Source organism: Scyliorhinus torazame, chromosome 3 (assembly GCF_047496885.1).
Source record: "Scyliorhinus torazame isolate Kashiwa2021f chromosome 3, sScyTor2.1, whole genome shotgun sequence".
In the NCBI taxonomy this organism is placed as follows: domain Eukaryota; kingdom Metazoa; phylum Chordata; class Chondrichthyes; order Carcharhiniformes; family Scyliorhinidae; genus Scyliorhinus; species Scyliorhinus torazame.
The window spans coordinates 359404741-359419238 of NC_092709.1; the positions used below are offsets into that span (position 1 = coordinate 359404741).

At 53.5% G+C, this 14498-nt stretch overlaps 1 protein-coding gene across 1 annotated transcript in view; it reads left to right on the forward strand.

The window, feature by feature from the left end:
• LOC140409440 (probable carboxypeptidase X1) overlaps positions 1-14498 on the forward strand; it is a 154166-nt gene that overhangs the window by 124865 nt on the left and 14803 nt on the right. The gene's annotated exons all lie outside the window — the stretch shown is intronic.

Sequence of the window (14498 nt, forward strand, 5' to 3'; positions counted from 1 at the left end):
GGGCTATGGGGAGAGAGCGGGGCAGTGGGATTAGTTTGGGATTGACACAGGGATATGGGGAGAGAGCGGGGCAGTGGGATTAGTTTGGGATTGATACAGGGCTATGGGGAGAGAACGGGGCAGTGGGATTAGTTTGGGATTGATACAGGGCTATGGGGGGAGTGTGGGGCAGTGGGATTAGTTTGGGGACTGACACAGGGCTATGGGGAGAGAGCGGGGCAGTGAGATTAGTTTGGGATTGATACAGAGCTATGGGGAGAGAGCGGGGCAGTGGGATTAGTTTGGGATTGATACAAGGCTATGGGGAGAGAGCGGGGCAGTGGGATTAGTTTGGGGACTGACACAGGGCTATGGGGAGAGAGCGGGGCAGTGAGATTAGTTTGGGATTGATACAGAGCTATGGGGAGAGAGCGGGGCAGTGGGATTAGTTTGGGATTGATACAAGGCTATGGGGAGAGAGCGGGGCAGTGGGATTAGTTTGGGATTGATACAGAGCTATGGGGAGAGAGCGGGGCAGTGGGATTAGTTTGGGATTGACACAGGGCTATGGGGAGAGAGCGGGGCAGTGGGATTAGTTTGGGATTGATACAGGGCTATGGGGAGAGAACGGGGCAGTGGGATTAGTTTGGGATTGATACAGGGCTATGGGGAGAGAGTGGGGCAGTGGGATTAGTTTGGGATTGACACAGGGCTATGGGGAGAGAACGGGGCAGTGGGATTAGTTTGGGATTGATACAGAGCTATGGGGAGAGTGCGGGGCAGTGGGATTAGTTTGGGATTGATACAGGACTATGGGGAGAGAGTGGGGCAGTGGGATTAGTTTGGGATTGACACAGGGCTATGGGGAGAGAGCGGGGCAGTGGGATTAGTTTGGGATTGATACAGGGCTATGGGGAGAGAACGGGGCAGTGGGATTAGTTTGGGATTGATACAGGGCTATGGGGAGAGAGTGGGGCACTGGTATTAGTTTGGGGATTGATACAGGGCTATGGGGAGAGAACGGGGCAGTGGGATTAGTTTGGGATTGATACAGAGCTATGGGGAGAGAGCGGGGCAGTGGGATTAGTTTGGGATTGATACAGGACTATGGGGAGAGAGTGGGGCAGTGGGATTAGTTTGGGATTGACACAGGGCTATGGGGAGAGAGCGGGGCAGTGGGATTAGTTTGGGATTGATACAGGGCTATGGGGAGAGAGTGGGGCACTGGTATTAGTTTGGGGATTGATACAGGGCTATGGGGAGAGAGTGGGGCACTGGTATTAGTTTGGGGATTGATACAGGGCTATGGGGAGAGAACGGGGCAGTGGGATTAGTTTGGGATTGATACAGAGCTATGGGGAGAGAGCGGGGCAGTGGGATTAGTTTGGGATTGATACAGGACTATGGGGAGAGAGTGGGGCAGTGGGATTAGTTTGGGATTGACACAGGGCTATGGGGAGAGAGCGGGGCAGTGGGATTAGTTTGGGATTGATACAGGGCTATGGGGAGAGAGCGGGGCAGTGGGATTAGTTTGGGATTGATACAGGGCTATGGGGAGAGAGCGGGGCAGTGGGATTAGTTTGGGATTGACACAGGGCTATGGGGAGAGAGCGGGGCAGTGGGATTAGTTTGGGATTGATACAGGGCTATGGGGAGAGAACGGGGCAGTGGGATTAGTTTGGGATTGATACAGGGCTATGGGGAGAGAGTGGGGCAGTGGGATTAGTTTGGGATTGACACAGGGCTATGGGGAGAGAACGGGGCAGTGGGATTAGTTTGGGATTGATACAGAGCTATGGGGAGAGTGTGGGGCATTGGGATTAGTTTGGGGATTGATACAGGGCTATGGGGAGAGAGCGGGTCAGTGGGATTAGTTTGGGATTGATACAGGGCTATGGGGAGAGAGCGGGGCAGTGGGATTAGTTTGGGATTGACACAGGGCTATGGGGAGAGAGTGGGACAGTGGGATTAGTTTGGGATTGATACAGGGCTATGGGGAGAGAGCGGGGCAGTGGGATTAGTTTGGGATTGATACAGGGCTATGGGGAGAGAACGGGGCAGTGGGATTAGTTTGGGATTGATACAGGGCTATGGGGAGAGAGTGGGGCAGTGGAATTAGTTTGGGATTGACACAGGGCTATGGGGAGAGAACGGGGCAGTGGGATTAGTTTGGGATTGATACAGAGCTATGGGGAGAGAGCGGGGCAGTGGGATTAGTTTGGGATTGATACAGGGCTATGGGGAGAGAGCGGGGCAGTGGGATTAGTTTGGGATTGATACAGGGCTATGGGGAGAGAGCGGGGCAGTGGGATTAGATTGGGATTGATACAGGGCTATGGGGAGACAGCGGGGCAGTGGGATTAGTTTGGGGATTGATACAGAGCTATGGGGAGAGAGTGGGGCAGTGGGATTAGTTTGGGATTGACACAGGGCTATGGGGAGAGAGCGGGGCAGTGGGATTAGTTTGGGATTGACACAGGGCTATGGGGAGAGAGCGGGGCAGTGGGATTAGTTTGGGATTGACACAGGGCTATGGGGAGAGAGTGGGGCAGTGGGATTAGTTTGGGATTGACACAGGGCTATGGGGAGAGAGTGGGGCAGTGGGATTAGTTTGGGATTGACACAGGGCTATGGGGAGAGAGCGGGACAGTGGGATTAGTTTGGGATTGACACAGGGCTATGGGGAGAGAGCGGGGCAGTGGGATTAGTTTGGGATTGACACAGGGCTATGGGGAGAGAGCGGGGCAGTGGGATTAGTTTGGGATTGATACAGGGCTATGGGGAGAGAGCGGGGCAGTGGGATTAGTTTGGGGATTGATACAGGGCTATGGGGAGAGAGCGGGGCAGTGGGATTAGTTTGGGGATTGATACAGGGCTATGGGGAGAGAGCGGGGCAGTGGGTTAGTTTGGGGATTGATACAGGGCTATGGGGAGAGAGCGGGGTAGTGGCATTAGTTTGGGATTGACACAGGTGTGTGGGGAGGGAGCGGGGCAGTGGGATTAGTTTGGGGATTGATACAGGGCTATGGGGAGAGAGCGGGGCAGTGGGATTAGTTTGGGATTGACACAGGGCTATGGGGAGAGAGCGGGGCAGTGGGATTAGTTTGGGATTGATACAGGGCTATGGGGAGAGAGCGGGGCAGTGGGATTAGTTTGGGGATTGATACAGAGCTATGGGGAGAGAGTGGGACAGTGGGATTAGTTTGGGATTGATACAGGGCTATGGGGAGCGGGCGGGGCAGTGGGATTAGTTTGGGGATTGATACAGAGCTATGGGGAGAGAGCGGGACAGTGGGATTAGTTTGGGGATTGATACAGGGCGATGAGGAGAGAGTGGGGCAGTGGGATTAGTTTGGGATTGATACAGGGCTATGGGGAGAGAGTGGGGCAGTGGGATTAGTTTGGGATTGATACAGGGCTATGGGGAGAGAGTGGGGCAGTGGGATTAGTTTGGGATTGATACAGGGCTATGGGGAGAGAGCGGGGCAGTGGGATTAGTTTGGGGATTGATACAGGGCTATGGGGAGAGAGCGGGGCAGTGGGAATAGTTTGGGGATTGATACAGGGCGATGAGGAGAGAGTGGGGCAGTGGGATTAGTTTGGGATTGATACAGGGCTATGGGGAGAGAGTGGGGCAGTGGGATTAGTTTGGGATTGATACAGGGCTATGGGGAGAGAGCGGGGCAGTGGGATTAGTTTGGGGATTGACACAGGGCTATGGGGAGAGAGCGGGGCAGTGGGATTAGTTTGGGGATTGATACAGGGCTATGGGGAGAGAGCGGGGCAGTGGGATTAGTTTGGGGATTGATACAGAGCTATGGGGAGAGAGCGGGGCAGTGGGATTAGTTTGGGAATGATACAGGGCTATGGGGAGAGAGTGGGGCAGTGGGATTAGTTTGGGATTGACACCGGGCTATGGGGAGAGAGCGGGGCAGTGGGATTAGTTTGGGATTGACACAGGGCTATGGGGAGAGAGCGGGGCAGTGGGATTAGTTTGGGATTGACACAGGTGTGTGGGGAGAGAGCGGGGCAGTGGGATTAGTTTGGGATTGACACCGGGCTATGGGGAGAGAGCGGGGCAGTGGGATTAGTTTGGGATTGACACAGGGCTATGGGGAGAGAGCGGGGCAGTGGGATTAGTTTGGGATTGACACAGGTGTGTGGGGAGAGAGCGGGGCAGTGGGATTAGTTTGGGATTGACACCGGGCTATGGGGAGAGAGCGGGGCAGTGGGATTAGTTTGGGATTGACACAGGGCTATGGGGAGAGAGCGGGGCAGTGGGATTAGTTTGGGAATGATACAGGGCTATGGGGAGAGAGCGGGGCAGTGGGATTAGTTTGGGATTGACACCGGGCTATGGGGAGAGAGCGGGGCAGTGGGATTAGTTTGGGATTGACACAGGGCTATGGGGAGAGAGCGGGGCAGTGGGATTAGTTTGGGATTGACACAGGTGTGTGGGGAGAGAGCGGGGCAGTGGGATTAGTTGGGGATTGATACAGGGCTATGGGGAGAGAGCGGGGCAGTGGGATTAGTTTGGGGATTGATACAGGGCTATGGGGAGAGAGCGGGGCAGTGGGATTAGTTTGGGATTGATACAGGTGTGTGGGGAGAGAGCGGGGCAGTGGGATTAGTTTGGGGATTGATACAGGGCGATGGGGAGAGAGCGGGGCAGTGGGATTAGTTTGGGGATTGATACAGGGGTACGGGGAGAGAGTGGGACAGTGGGATTAGTTGGGGATTGATACAGGGCTATGGGGAGAGAGCGGGGCAGTGGGATTAGTTTGGGGATTGATACAGGGCTATGGGGAGAGAGCGGGGCAGTGGGATTAGTTTGGGATTGATACAGGTGTGTGGGGAGAGAGCGGGGCAGTGGGATTAGTTGGGGATTGATACAGGGCTATGGGGATAGAGTGGGGCAGTGGGATTAGTTTGGGATTGATACAGGGCTATGGGGCGAGAGCGGGGCAGTGGGATTAGTTTGGGATTGATACAGGGCTATGGGGAGAGAGCGGGGCAGTGGGATTAGTTTGGGATTGATACAGGGCTATGGGGAGAGAGCGGGGCAGTGGGATTAGTTTGGGGATTGATACAGGGCTATGGGGAGAGAGCGGGGCAGTGGGATTAGTTTGGGATTGATACAGGTGTGTGGGGAGAGAGCGGGGCAGTGGGATTAGTTTGGGGATTGATACAGGGCGATGGGGAGAGAGCGGGGCAGTGTGATTAGTTTGGGGATTGATACAGGGCTATGGGGAGAGAGCGGGGCAGTGGGATTAGTTTGGGGATTGAGACAGGGCTATGGGGAGAGAGCGGGGCAGTGGGATTAGTTTGGGGATTGATACAGGGCTACGGGGAGGGAGTGGGGCAGTGGGATTAGTTTGGGATTGACACAGGGCTACGGGAAGGGAGTGGGGCAGTGGGATTAGTTTGGGATTGATACAGGTGTGTGGGGAGAGAGTGGGGCAGTGGGATTAGTTTGGGATTGATACAGGGCTATGGGGAGAGAGCGGGGCAGTGGGATTAGTTTGGGGATTGACACAGGGCTATGGGGAGAGAGCGGGGCAGTGGGATTAGTTTGGGGATTGATACAGGGCTATGGGGAGAGAGCGGGGCAGTGGGATTAGTTTGGGGATTGATACAGAGCTATGGGGAGAGAGCGGGGCAGTGGGATTAGTTTGGGAATGATACAGGGCTATGGGGAGAGAGTGGGGCAGTGGGATTAGTTTGGGATTGACACCGGGCTATGGGGAGAGAGCGGGGCAGTGGGATTAGTTTGGGATTGACACAGGGCTATGGGGAGAGAGCGGGGCAGTGGGATTAGTTTGGGATTGACACAGGTGTGTGGGGAGAGAGCGGGGCAGTGGGATTAGTTTGGGATTGACACCGGGCTATGGGGAGAGAGCGGGGCAGTGGGATTAGTTTGGGATTGACACAGGGCTATGGGGAGAGAGCGGGGCAGTGGGATTAGTTTGGGATTGACACAGGTGTGTGGGGAGAGAGCGGGGCAGTGGGATTAGTTTGGGATTGACACCGGGCTATGGGGAGAGAGCGGGGCAGTGGGATTAGTTTGGGATTGACACAGGGCTATGGGGAGAGAGCGGGGCAGTGGGATTAGTTTGGGAATGATACAGGGCTATGGGGAGAGAGCGGGGCAGTGGGATTAGTTTGGGATTGACACCGGGCTATGGGGAGAGAGCGGGGCAGTGGGATTAGTTTGGGATTGACACAGGGCTATGGGGAGAGAGCGGGGCAGTGGGATTAGTTTGGGATTGACACAGGTGTGTGGGGAGAGAGCGGGGCAGTGGGATTAGTTGGGGATTGATACAGGGCTATGGGGAGAGAGCGGGGCAGTGGGATTAGTTTGGGGATTGATACAGGGCTATGGGGAGAGAGCGGGGCAGTGGGATTAGTTTGGGATTGATACAGGTGTGTGGGGAGAGAGCGGGGCAGTGGGATTAGTTTGGGGATTGATACAGGGCGATGGGGAGAGAGCGGGGCAGTGGGATTAGTTTGGGGATTGATACAGGGGTACGGGGAGAGAGTGGGACAGTGGGATTAGTTGGGGATTGATACAGGGCTATGGGGAGAGAGCGGGGCAGTGGGATTAGTTTGGGGATTGATACAGGGCTATGGGGAGAGAGCGGGGCAGTGGGATTAGTTTGGGATTGATACAGGTGTGTGGGGAGAGAGCGGGGCAGTGGGATTAGTTGGGGATTGATACAGGGCTATGGGGAGAGAGTGGGGCAGTGGGATTAGTTTGGGATTGATACAGGGCTATGGGGCGAGAGCGGGGCAGTGGGATTAGTTTGGGATTGATACAGGGCTATGGGGAGAGAGCGGGGCAGTGGGATTAGTTTGGGATTGATACAGGGCTATGGGGAGAGAGCGGGGCAGTGGGATTAGTTTGGGGATTGATACAGGGCTATGGGGAGAGAGCGGGGCAGTGGGATTAGTTTGGGGATTGATACAGGGCTATGGGGAGAGAGCGGGGCAGTGGGATTAGTTTGGGGATTGATACAGGGCTATGGGGAGAGAGTGGGGCAGTGGGATTAGTTTGGGATTGATACAGGTGTGTGGGGAGAGAGCGGGGCAGTGGGATTAGTTTGGGGATTGATACAGGGCGATGGGGAGAGAGCGGGGCAGTGGGATTAGTTTGGGGATTGATACAGGGCTATGGGGAGAGAGCGGGGCAGTGGGATTAGTTTGGGGATTGAGACAGGGCTATGGGGAGAGAGCGGGGCAGTGGGATTAGTTTGGGGATTGATACAGGGCTACGGGGAGGGAGTGGGGCAGTGGGATTAGTTTGGGATTGACACAGGGCTACGGGAAGGGAGTGGGGCAGTGGGATTAGTTTGGGATTGATACAGGTGTGTGGGGAGAGAGTGGGGCAGTGGGATTAGTTTGGGATTGATACAGAGCTATGGGGAGAGAGCGGGGCAGTGGGATTAGTTTGGGATTGATACAGGTGTGTGGGGAGAGAGTGGGGCAGTGGGATTAGTTTGGGGATTGACACAGGTGTGTGGGGAGAGAGTGGGGCAGTGGGATTAGTTTGGGGATTGATACAGGGCTATGGGGAGAGAGTGGGACAGTGGGATTAGTTTGGGGATTGATACAGGGCGATGGGGAGAGAGCGGGGCAGTGGGATTAGTTTGGGGATTGATACATGGCTATGGGGAGAGAGTGGGGCAGTGGGATTAGTTTGGGATTGATACAGGGCTATGGGGAGAGAGTGGGGCAGTGGGATTAGTTTGGGATTGATACTGGGCTATGGGGAGAGAGTGGGGCAGTGGGATTAGTTTGGGATTGATACAGGGCTATGGGGAGAGAGCGGGACAGTGGGATTAGTTTGGGGATTGATACAGGGCTATGGGGAGAGAGCGGGGCAGTGGGATTAGTTTGGGGATTGATACAGGGCGATGGGGAGAGAGCGGGGCAGTGGGATTAGTTTGGGGATTGATACAGGGCTATGGGGAGAGAGTGGGGCAGTGGGATTAGTTTGGGATTGATACAGGGCTATGGGGAGAGAGTGGGGCAGTGGGATTAGTTTGGGATTGATACTGGGCTATGGGGAGAGAGTGGGGCAGTGGGATTAGTTTGGGATTGATACAGGTGTGTGGGGAGAGAGCGGGGCAGTGGGATTAGTTTGGGGATTGATACAGGGCTATGGGGAGAGAGCGGGGCAGTGGGATTAGTTTGGGATTGACACAGGGCTATGGGGAGAGAGCGGGGCAGTGGGATTAGTTTGGGATTGATACAGGTGTGTGGGGAGAGAGCGGGGCAGTGGGATTAGTTTGGGATTGATACAGGTGTGTGGGGAGAGAGTGGGGCAGTGGGATTAGTTTGGGATTGATACAGGTGTGTGGGGAGAGAGTGGGGCAGTGGGATTAGTTTGGGATTGATACTGGGCTATGGGGAGAGAGTGGGGCAGTGGGATTAGTTTGGGATTGATACAGGTGTGTGGGGAGAGAGTGGGGCAGTGGGATTAGTTTGGGGATTGATACAGGGCTATGGGGAGAGAGCGGGGCAGTGGGATTAGTTTGGGATTGATACAGGTGTGTGGGGAGAGAGCGGGGCAGTGGGATTAGTTTGGGATTGATACAGGTGTGTGGGAAGAGAGTGGGGCAGTGGGATTAGTTTGGGATTGATACAGGTGTGTGGGGAGAGAGTGGGGCAGTGGGATTAGTTTGGGATTGATACTGGGCTATGGGGAGAGAGTGGGGCAGTGGGATTAGTTTGGGATTGATACAGGTGTGTGGGGAGAGAGCGGGGCAGTGGGATTAGTTTGGGGATTGATACAGGGCTATGGGGAGAGAGTGGGACAGTGGGATTAGTTTGGGGATTGATACAGGGCGATGGGGAGAGAGCGGGGCAGTGGGATTAGTTTGGGGATTGATACATGGCTATGGGGAGAGAGTGGGGCAGTGGGATTAGTTTGGGATTGATACAGGGCTATGGGGAGAGAGTGGGGCAGTGGGATTAGTTTGGGATTGATACTGGGCTATGGGGAGAGAGTGGGGCAGTGGGATTAGTTTGGGATTGATACAGGTGTGTGGGGAGAGAGCGGGGCAGTGGGATTAGTTTGGGGATTGATACAGGGCTATGGGGAGAGAGCGGGGCAGTGGGATTAGTTTGGGATTGACACAGGGCAATGGGGAGAGAGCGGGGCAGTGGGATTAGTTTGGGATTGATACAGGTGTGTGGGGAGAGAGCGGGGCAGTGGGATTAGTTTGGGATTGATACAGGTGTGTGGGGAGAGAGTGGGGCAGTGGGATTAGTTTGGGATTGATACAGGTGTGTGGGGAGAGAGTGGGGCAGTGGGATTAGTTTGGGATTGATACTGGGCTATGGGGAGAGAGTGGGGCAGTGGGATTAGTTTGGGATTGATACAGGTGTGTGGGGAGAGAGCGGGGCAGTGGGATTAGTTTGGGGATTGATACAGGGCTATGGGGAGAGAGCGGGGCAGTGGGATTAGTTTGGGATTGATACAGGTGTGTGGGGAGAGAGCGGGGCAGTGGGATTAGTTTGGGATTGATACAGGTGTGTGGGGAGAGAGCGGGGCAGTGGGATTAGTTTGGGATTGATACAGGTGTGTGGGGAGAGAGTGGGGCAGTGGGATTAGTTTGGGATTGATACAGGGCTATGGGGAGAGAGTGGGGCAGTGGGATTAGTTTGGGATTGATACAGGGCTATGGGGAGAGAGTGGGGCAGTGGGATTAGTTTGGGATTGATACAGGGCTATGGGGAGAGAGCGGGGCAGTGGGATTAGTTTGGGGATTGATACAGGGCTATGGGGAGAGAGTGGGGCAGTGGGATTAGTTTGGGATTGACACAGAGCTATGGGGAGAGAGCGGGGCAGTGGGATTAGTTTGGGATTGATACAGGGCTATGGGGAGAGAGTGGGGCAGTGGGATTAGTTTGGGGATTGATACAGGGCTATGAGGAGAGAGTGGGGCAGTGGGATTAGTTTGGGGATTGATACAGGGCTATGAGGAGAGAGTGGGGCAGTGGGATTAGTTTGGGATTGACACAGAGCTATGGGGAGAGAGCGGGGCAGTGGGATTAGTTTGGGATTGATACAGGGCTATGGGGAGAGAGCGGGGCAGTGGGATTAGTTTGGGGATTGATACAGAGCTATGGGGAGAGAGCGGGGCATTGGGATTAGTTTGGGATTGATACAGGGCTATGGGGAGAGAGCGGGGCAGTGGGATTAGTTTGGGGATTGATACAGGGCTATGGGGAGAGAGCGTGGCAGTGGGATTAGTTTGGGATTGATACAGGTGTGTGGGGAGAGAGTGGGGCAGTGGGATTAGTTTGGGATTGATACAGGTGTGTGGGGAGAGAGTGGGGCAGTGGGATTAGTTTGGGATTGATACAGGTGTGTGGGGAGAGAGCGGGGCAGTGGGATTAGTTTGGGGATTGATACAGGTGTGTGGGGAGAGAGCGGGGCAGTGGGATTAGTTTGGGATTGATACAGGTGTGTGGGGAGAGAGCGGGGCAGTGGGATTAGTTTGGGGATTGATACAGGGCTATGGGGAGAGAGTGGGGCAGTGGGATTAGTTTGGGATTGATACAGGGCTATGGGGAGAGAGCGGGACAGTGGGGTTAGTTTGGGGATTGATACAGGGCTATGGGGAGAGAGTGGGGCAGTGGGATTAGTTTGGGATTGATACAGGGCTATGGGGAGAGAGCGGGGCAGTGGGATTAGTTTGGGGATTGATACAGGGCTATGGGGAGAGAGTGGGGCAGTGGGATTAGTTTGGGATTGACACAGAGCTATGGGGAGAGAGCGGGGCAGTGGGATTAGTTTGGGATTGATACAGGGCTATGGGGAGAGAGTGGGGCAGTGGGATTAGTTTGGGGATTGATACAGGGCTATGAGGAGAGAGTGGGGCAGTGGGATTAGTTTGGGGATTGATACAGGGCTATGAGGAGAGAGTGGGGCAGTGGGATTAGTTTGGGATTGACACAGAGCTATGGGGAGAGAGCGGGGCAGTGGGATTAGTTTGGGATTGATACAGGGCTATGGGGAGAGAGCGGGGCAGTGGGATTAGTTTGGGGATTGATACAGAGCTATGGGGAGAGAGCGGGGCATTGGGATTAGTTTGGGATTGATACAGGGCTATGGGGAGAGAGCGGGGCAGTGGGATTAGTTTGGGGATTGATACAGGGCTATGGGGAGAGAGCGTGGCAGTGGGATTAGTTTGGGATTGATACAGGTGTGTGGGGAGAGAGTGGGGCAGTGGGATTAGTTTGGGATTGATACAGGTGTGTGGGGAGAGAGTGGGGCAGTGGGATTAGTTTGGGATTGATACAGGTGTGTGGGGAGAGAGCGGGGCAGTGGGATTAGTTTGGGGATTGATACAGGTGTGTGGGGAGAGAGCGGGGCAGTGGGATTAGTTTGGGATTGATACAGGTGTGTGGGGAGAGAGCGGGGCAGTGGGATTAGTTTGGGGATTGATACAGGGCTATGGGGAGAGAGTGGGGCAGTGGGATTAGTTTGGGATTGATACAGGGCTATGGGGAGAGAGCGGGACAGTGGGGTTAGTTTGGGGATTGATACAGGGCTATGGGGAGAGAGTGGGGCAGTGGGATTAGTTTGGGATTGATACAGAGCTATGGGGAGAGAGTGGGGCAGTGGGATTAGTTTGGGATTGATACAGGGCTATGGGGAGAGAGCGGGGCAGTGGGATTAGTTTGGGATTGATACAGGGCTATGGGGAGAGAGCGGGGCAGTGGGATTAGTTTGGGATTGATACAGGTGTGTGGGGAGAGAGCGGGGCAGTGGGATTAGTTTGGGATTGATACAGGTGTGTGGGGAGAGAGTGGGGCAGTGGGATTAGTTTGGGATTGACACAGGTGTGTGGGGAGAGAGCGGGGCAGTGGGATTAGTTTGGGATTGACACAGGTGTGTGGGGAGAGAGCGGGGCAGTGGGATTAGTTTGGGATTGATACAGGGCTATGGGGAGAGAGCGGGGCAGTGGGATTAGTTTGGGATTGATACAGGTGTGTGGGGAGAGAGCGGGGCAGTGGGATTAGTTTGGGATTGATACAGGGCTATGGGGAGAGAGCGGGGCAGTGGGATTAGTTTGGGATTGATACAGGTGTGTGGGGAGAGAGCGGGGCAGTGGGATTAGTTTGGGATTGACACAGGTGTGTGAGGAGAGTGTGGGGCAGTGGGATTAGTTTGGGATTGACACAGGGCTATGGGGAGAGAGCGGGGCAGTGGGATTAGTTTGGGATTGATACAGGGCTATGGGGAGAGAGCGGGGCAGTGGGATTAGTTTGGGATTGATACAGGTGTGTGGGGAGAGTGTGGGGCAGTGGGATTAGTTTGGGATTGACACAGGTGTGTGGGGAGAGTGTGGGGCAGTGGGTTAGTTTGGGATTGATACAGGTGTGTGGGGATGGAGAATGAGTGATCACAATATGGTTGAATTTAAAATACAGATGGAGGGTGAGAAGGTAAAATCCAATTCCAGTGTTCTTTTTGCTGAAACAAAGGAGATTACAATGCGATGAGGGAGGAGTTGGCTGAGGTAGACTGGGAGAAAAGGCAAAAGAATTTGACAAAGGTCATCTGGAGTCGAAACGTTCGCTCTTTTCTCTCCCTACAGATGCTGCCAGACCTGCTGAGGTTTTCCAGCATTTTCTCTTTGGTTTCAGATTCCAGCATCCGCGGTAATTTGCTTTTCTGGGAGTAAACTATAAAATTAAAAAGAGGATGAGAAGGGAGATTTAATAATGGGAGATGAGGAAATGGCTGAGGAACTGAACAGGTTTTTTGGGTCGGTCTTCACAGTGGAGGACACAAATAACATGCCAGTGACTGATGGAAATGAGGCTATGACAGGTGAGGACCTTGAGAGGATTGATATCACCAAGGAGGTAGTGATGGGCAAGCTAATGGGGCTAAAGGTAGACAAGTCTCCTATCCCTGATGGAATGCATCCCAGAGTGCTAAAAGAGATGGCGAGGGAAATTGCAAATGCACTAGTGATAATTTACCAAAATTCACTAGACACTGAAGCGGTTCCTGCAGATTGAAAGGGGCAACACAGGTGGAGAAGGTAGTCAAGAAGGCATACGGCATGCTTGCCTTCATTGGCCGGGGCATTGAGTATAAAATTGTCAAGTCATGTTGCAGCTGTACAGAACCTTAGTTAGGCCACACTTGGGGTATAGTGTTCAATTCTGGTCGCCACACTACCAGAAGGATGTGGAGGCTTTAGAGAGGGGGCAGAAGAGATTTAGCAGGATGTTGCCTGGTATGGAGGGCATTAGCTATGAGGAGCGGTTGAATAAACTCGGTTTGTTCTCACTGGAACGAAGGAGGTTGAGGGGAGACCTGATAGAGGTCTACAAAATTATGAGGGGCATAGACAGAGTGGATAGTCAGAGGCTTTTCCCCAGGGTAGAGGGGTCAATTACTAGGGGGCATAGGTTTAAGGTGAGAGGGGCAAGGTTTAGAGTAGATGTACGAGGCAAGTTTTTTACGCAGAGGGTAGTGGGTGCCTGGAACCCGTTACTGGAGGAGGTGGTGGAAGCAGGGACGATAGTGACGTTTAAGGGGCATCTTGACAAATATATGAATAGGATGGGAATAGAGGGATACGGACCCAGGAAGTGTAGAAGATTGTAGTTTAGTCGGGCAGTATGGTCGGCACGGGCTTGGAGGGCTGAAGGGCCTGTTCCTGTGCTGTACATTTCTTTGTTCTTTGTTATTGGAAAACAGCAAAGGTGACGGCACTGTTTAAAAAAGGAGCGAGGAAAATGGCGGGTAACTATAGGTCAGTTAGCTTAACTTCTGCAGTGCGGAAAATGCTGAATCTATCATCAAGGAAGAAATAGCGAGGCATCTGGATAGAAATTGTCCCATTGGCCAAACGCAGCTTGGGTTCATAAAGGGCAGTTCACCTTTAATTAATTTATTGGAATTCTTTGAGGACATTACGAATGCGGTGGACATTACGAGTGTGGTGGGTGTGGTGTATCTAGATTTCCAGAAGGCATTCGGCAAGGTGCCGCACGAAAGGCTGTTGCACGACATTACGGGTAATGCATTAGCATGGATAGAGGATTGGTAACTGACAGAAAGCAAAGAGTGGGGATAAATGGGTGTTTTTCTGATTGGCGATCAGTGGCTAGTGGTGTGCCTCAGGATCAGTGTTGAGTCTGCAATTGTTTACAATTTACATAGATGATTTGGAGTTGGGGACCAAGTGTAATGTGTCAAAGTTCGCAGATGACACTAAGATGAGTGGTGGAGTAAAGTCTGCAGAAGGATATGGATAGTTTAAGTGATGAGCAAGGGTCTGGCAGATGGAGTACAAAGTTGGTAAAGGCGAGGTCATCCATTTTGGTAGGAATAACAGCAAAATGGATGATTATTTAAATGATAAAACATTGCAACATGTTGCTGTGCAGAGGGACCTGGGTGTCCTTGTGCATGAATTGCAAAAAGTTGGTTTGCAGGTGCAGCAGGTAATTAAGAATTAAGTAATTAAGGCAAATGGAATTTTGCC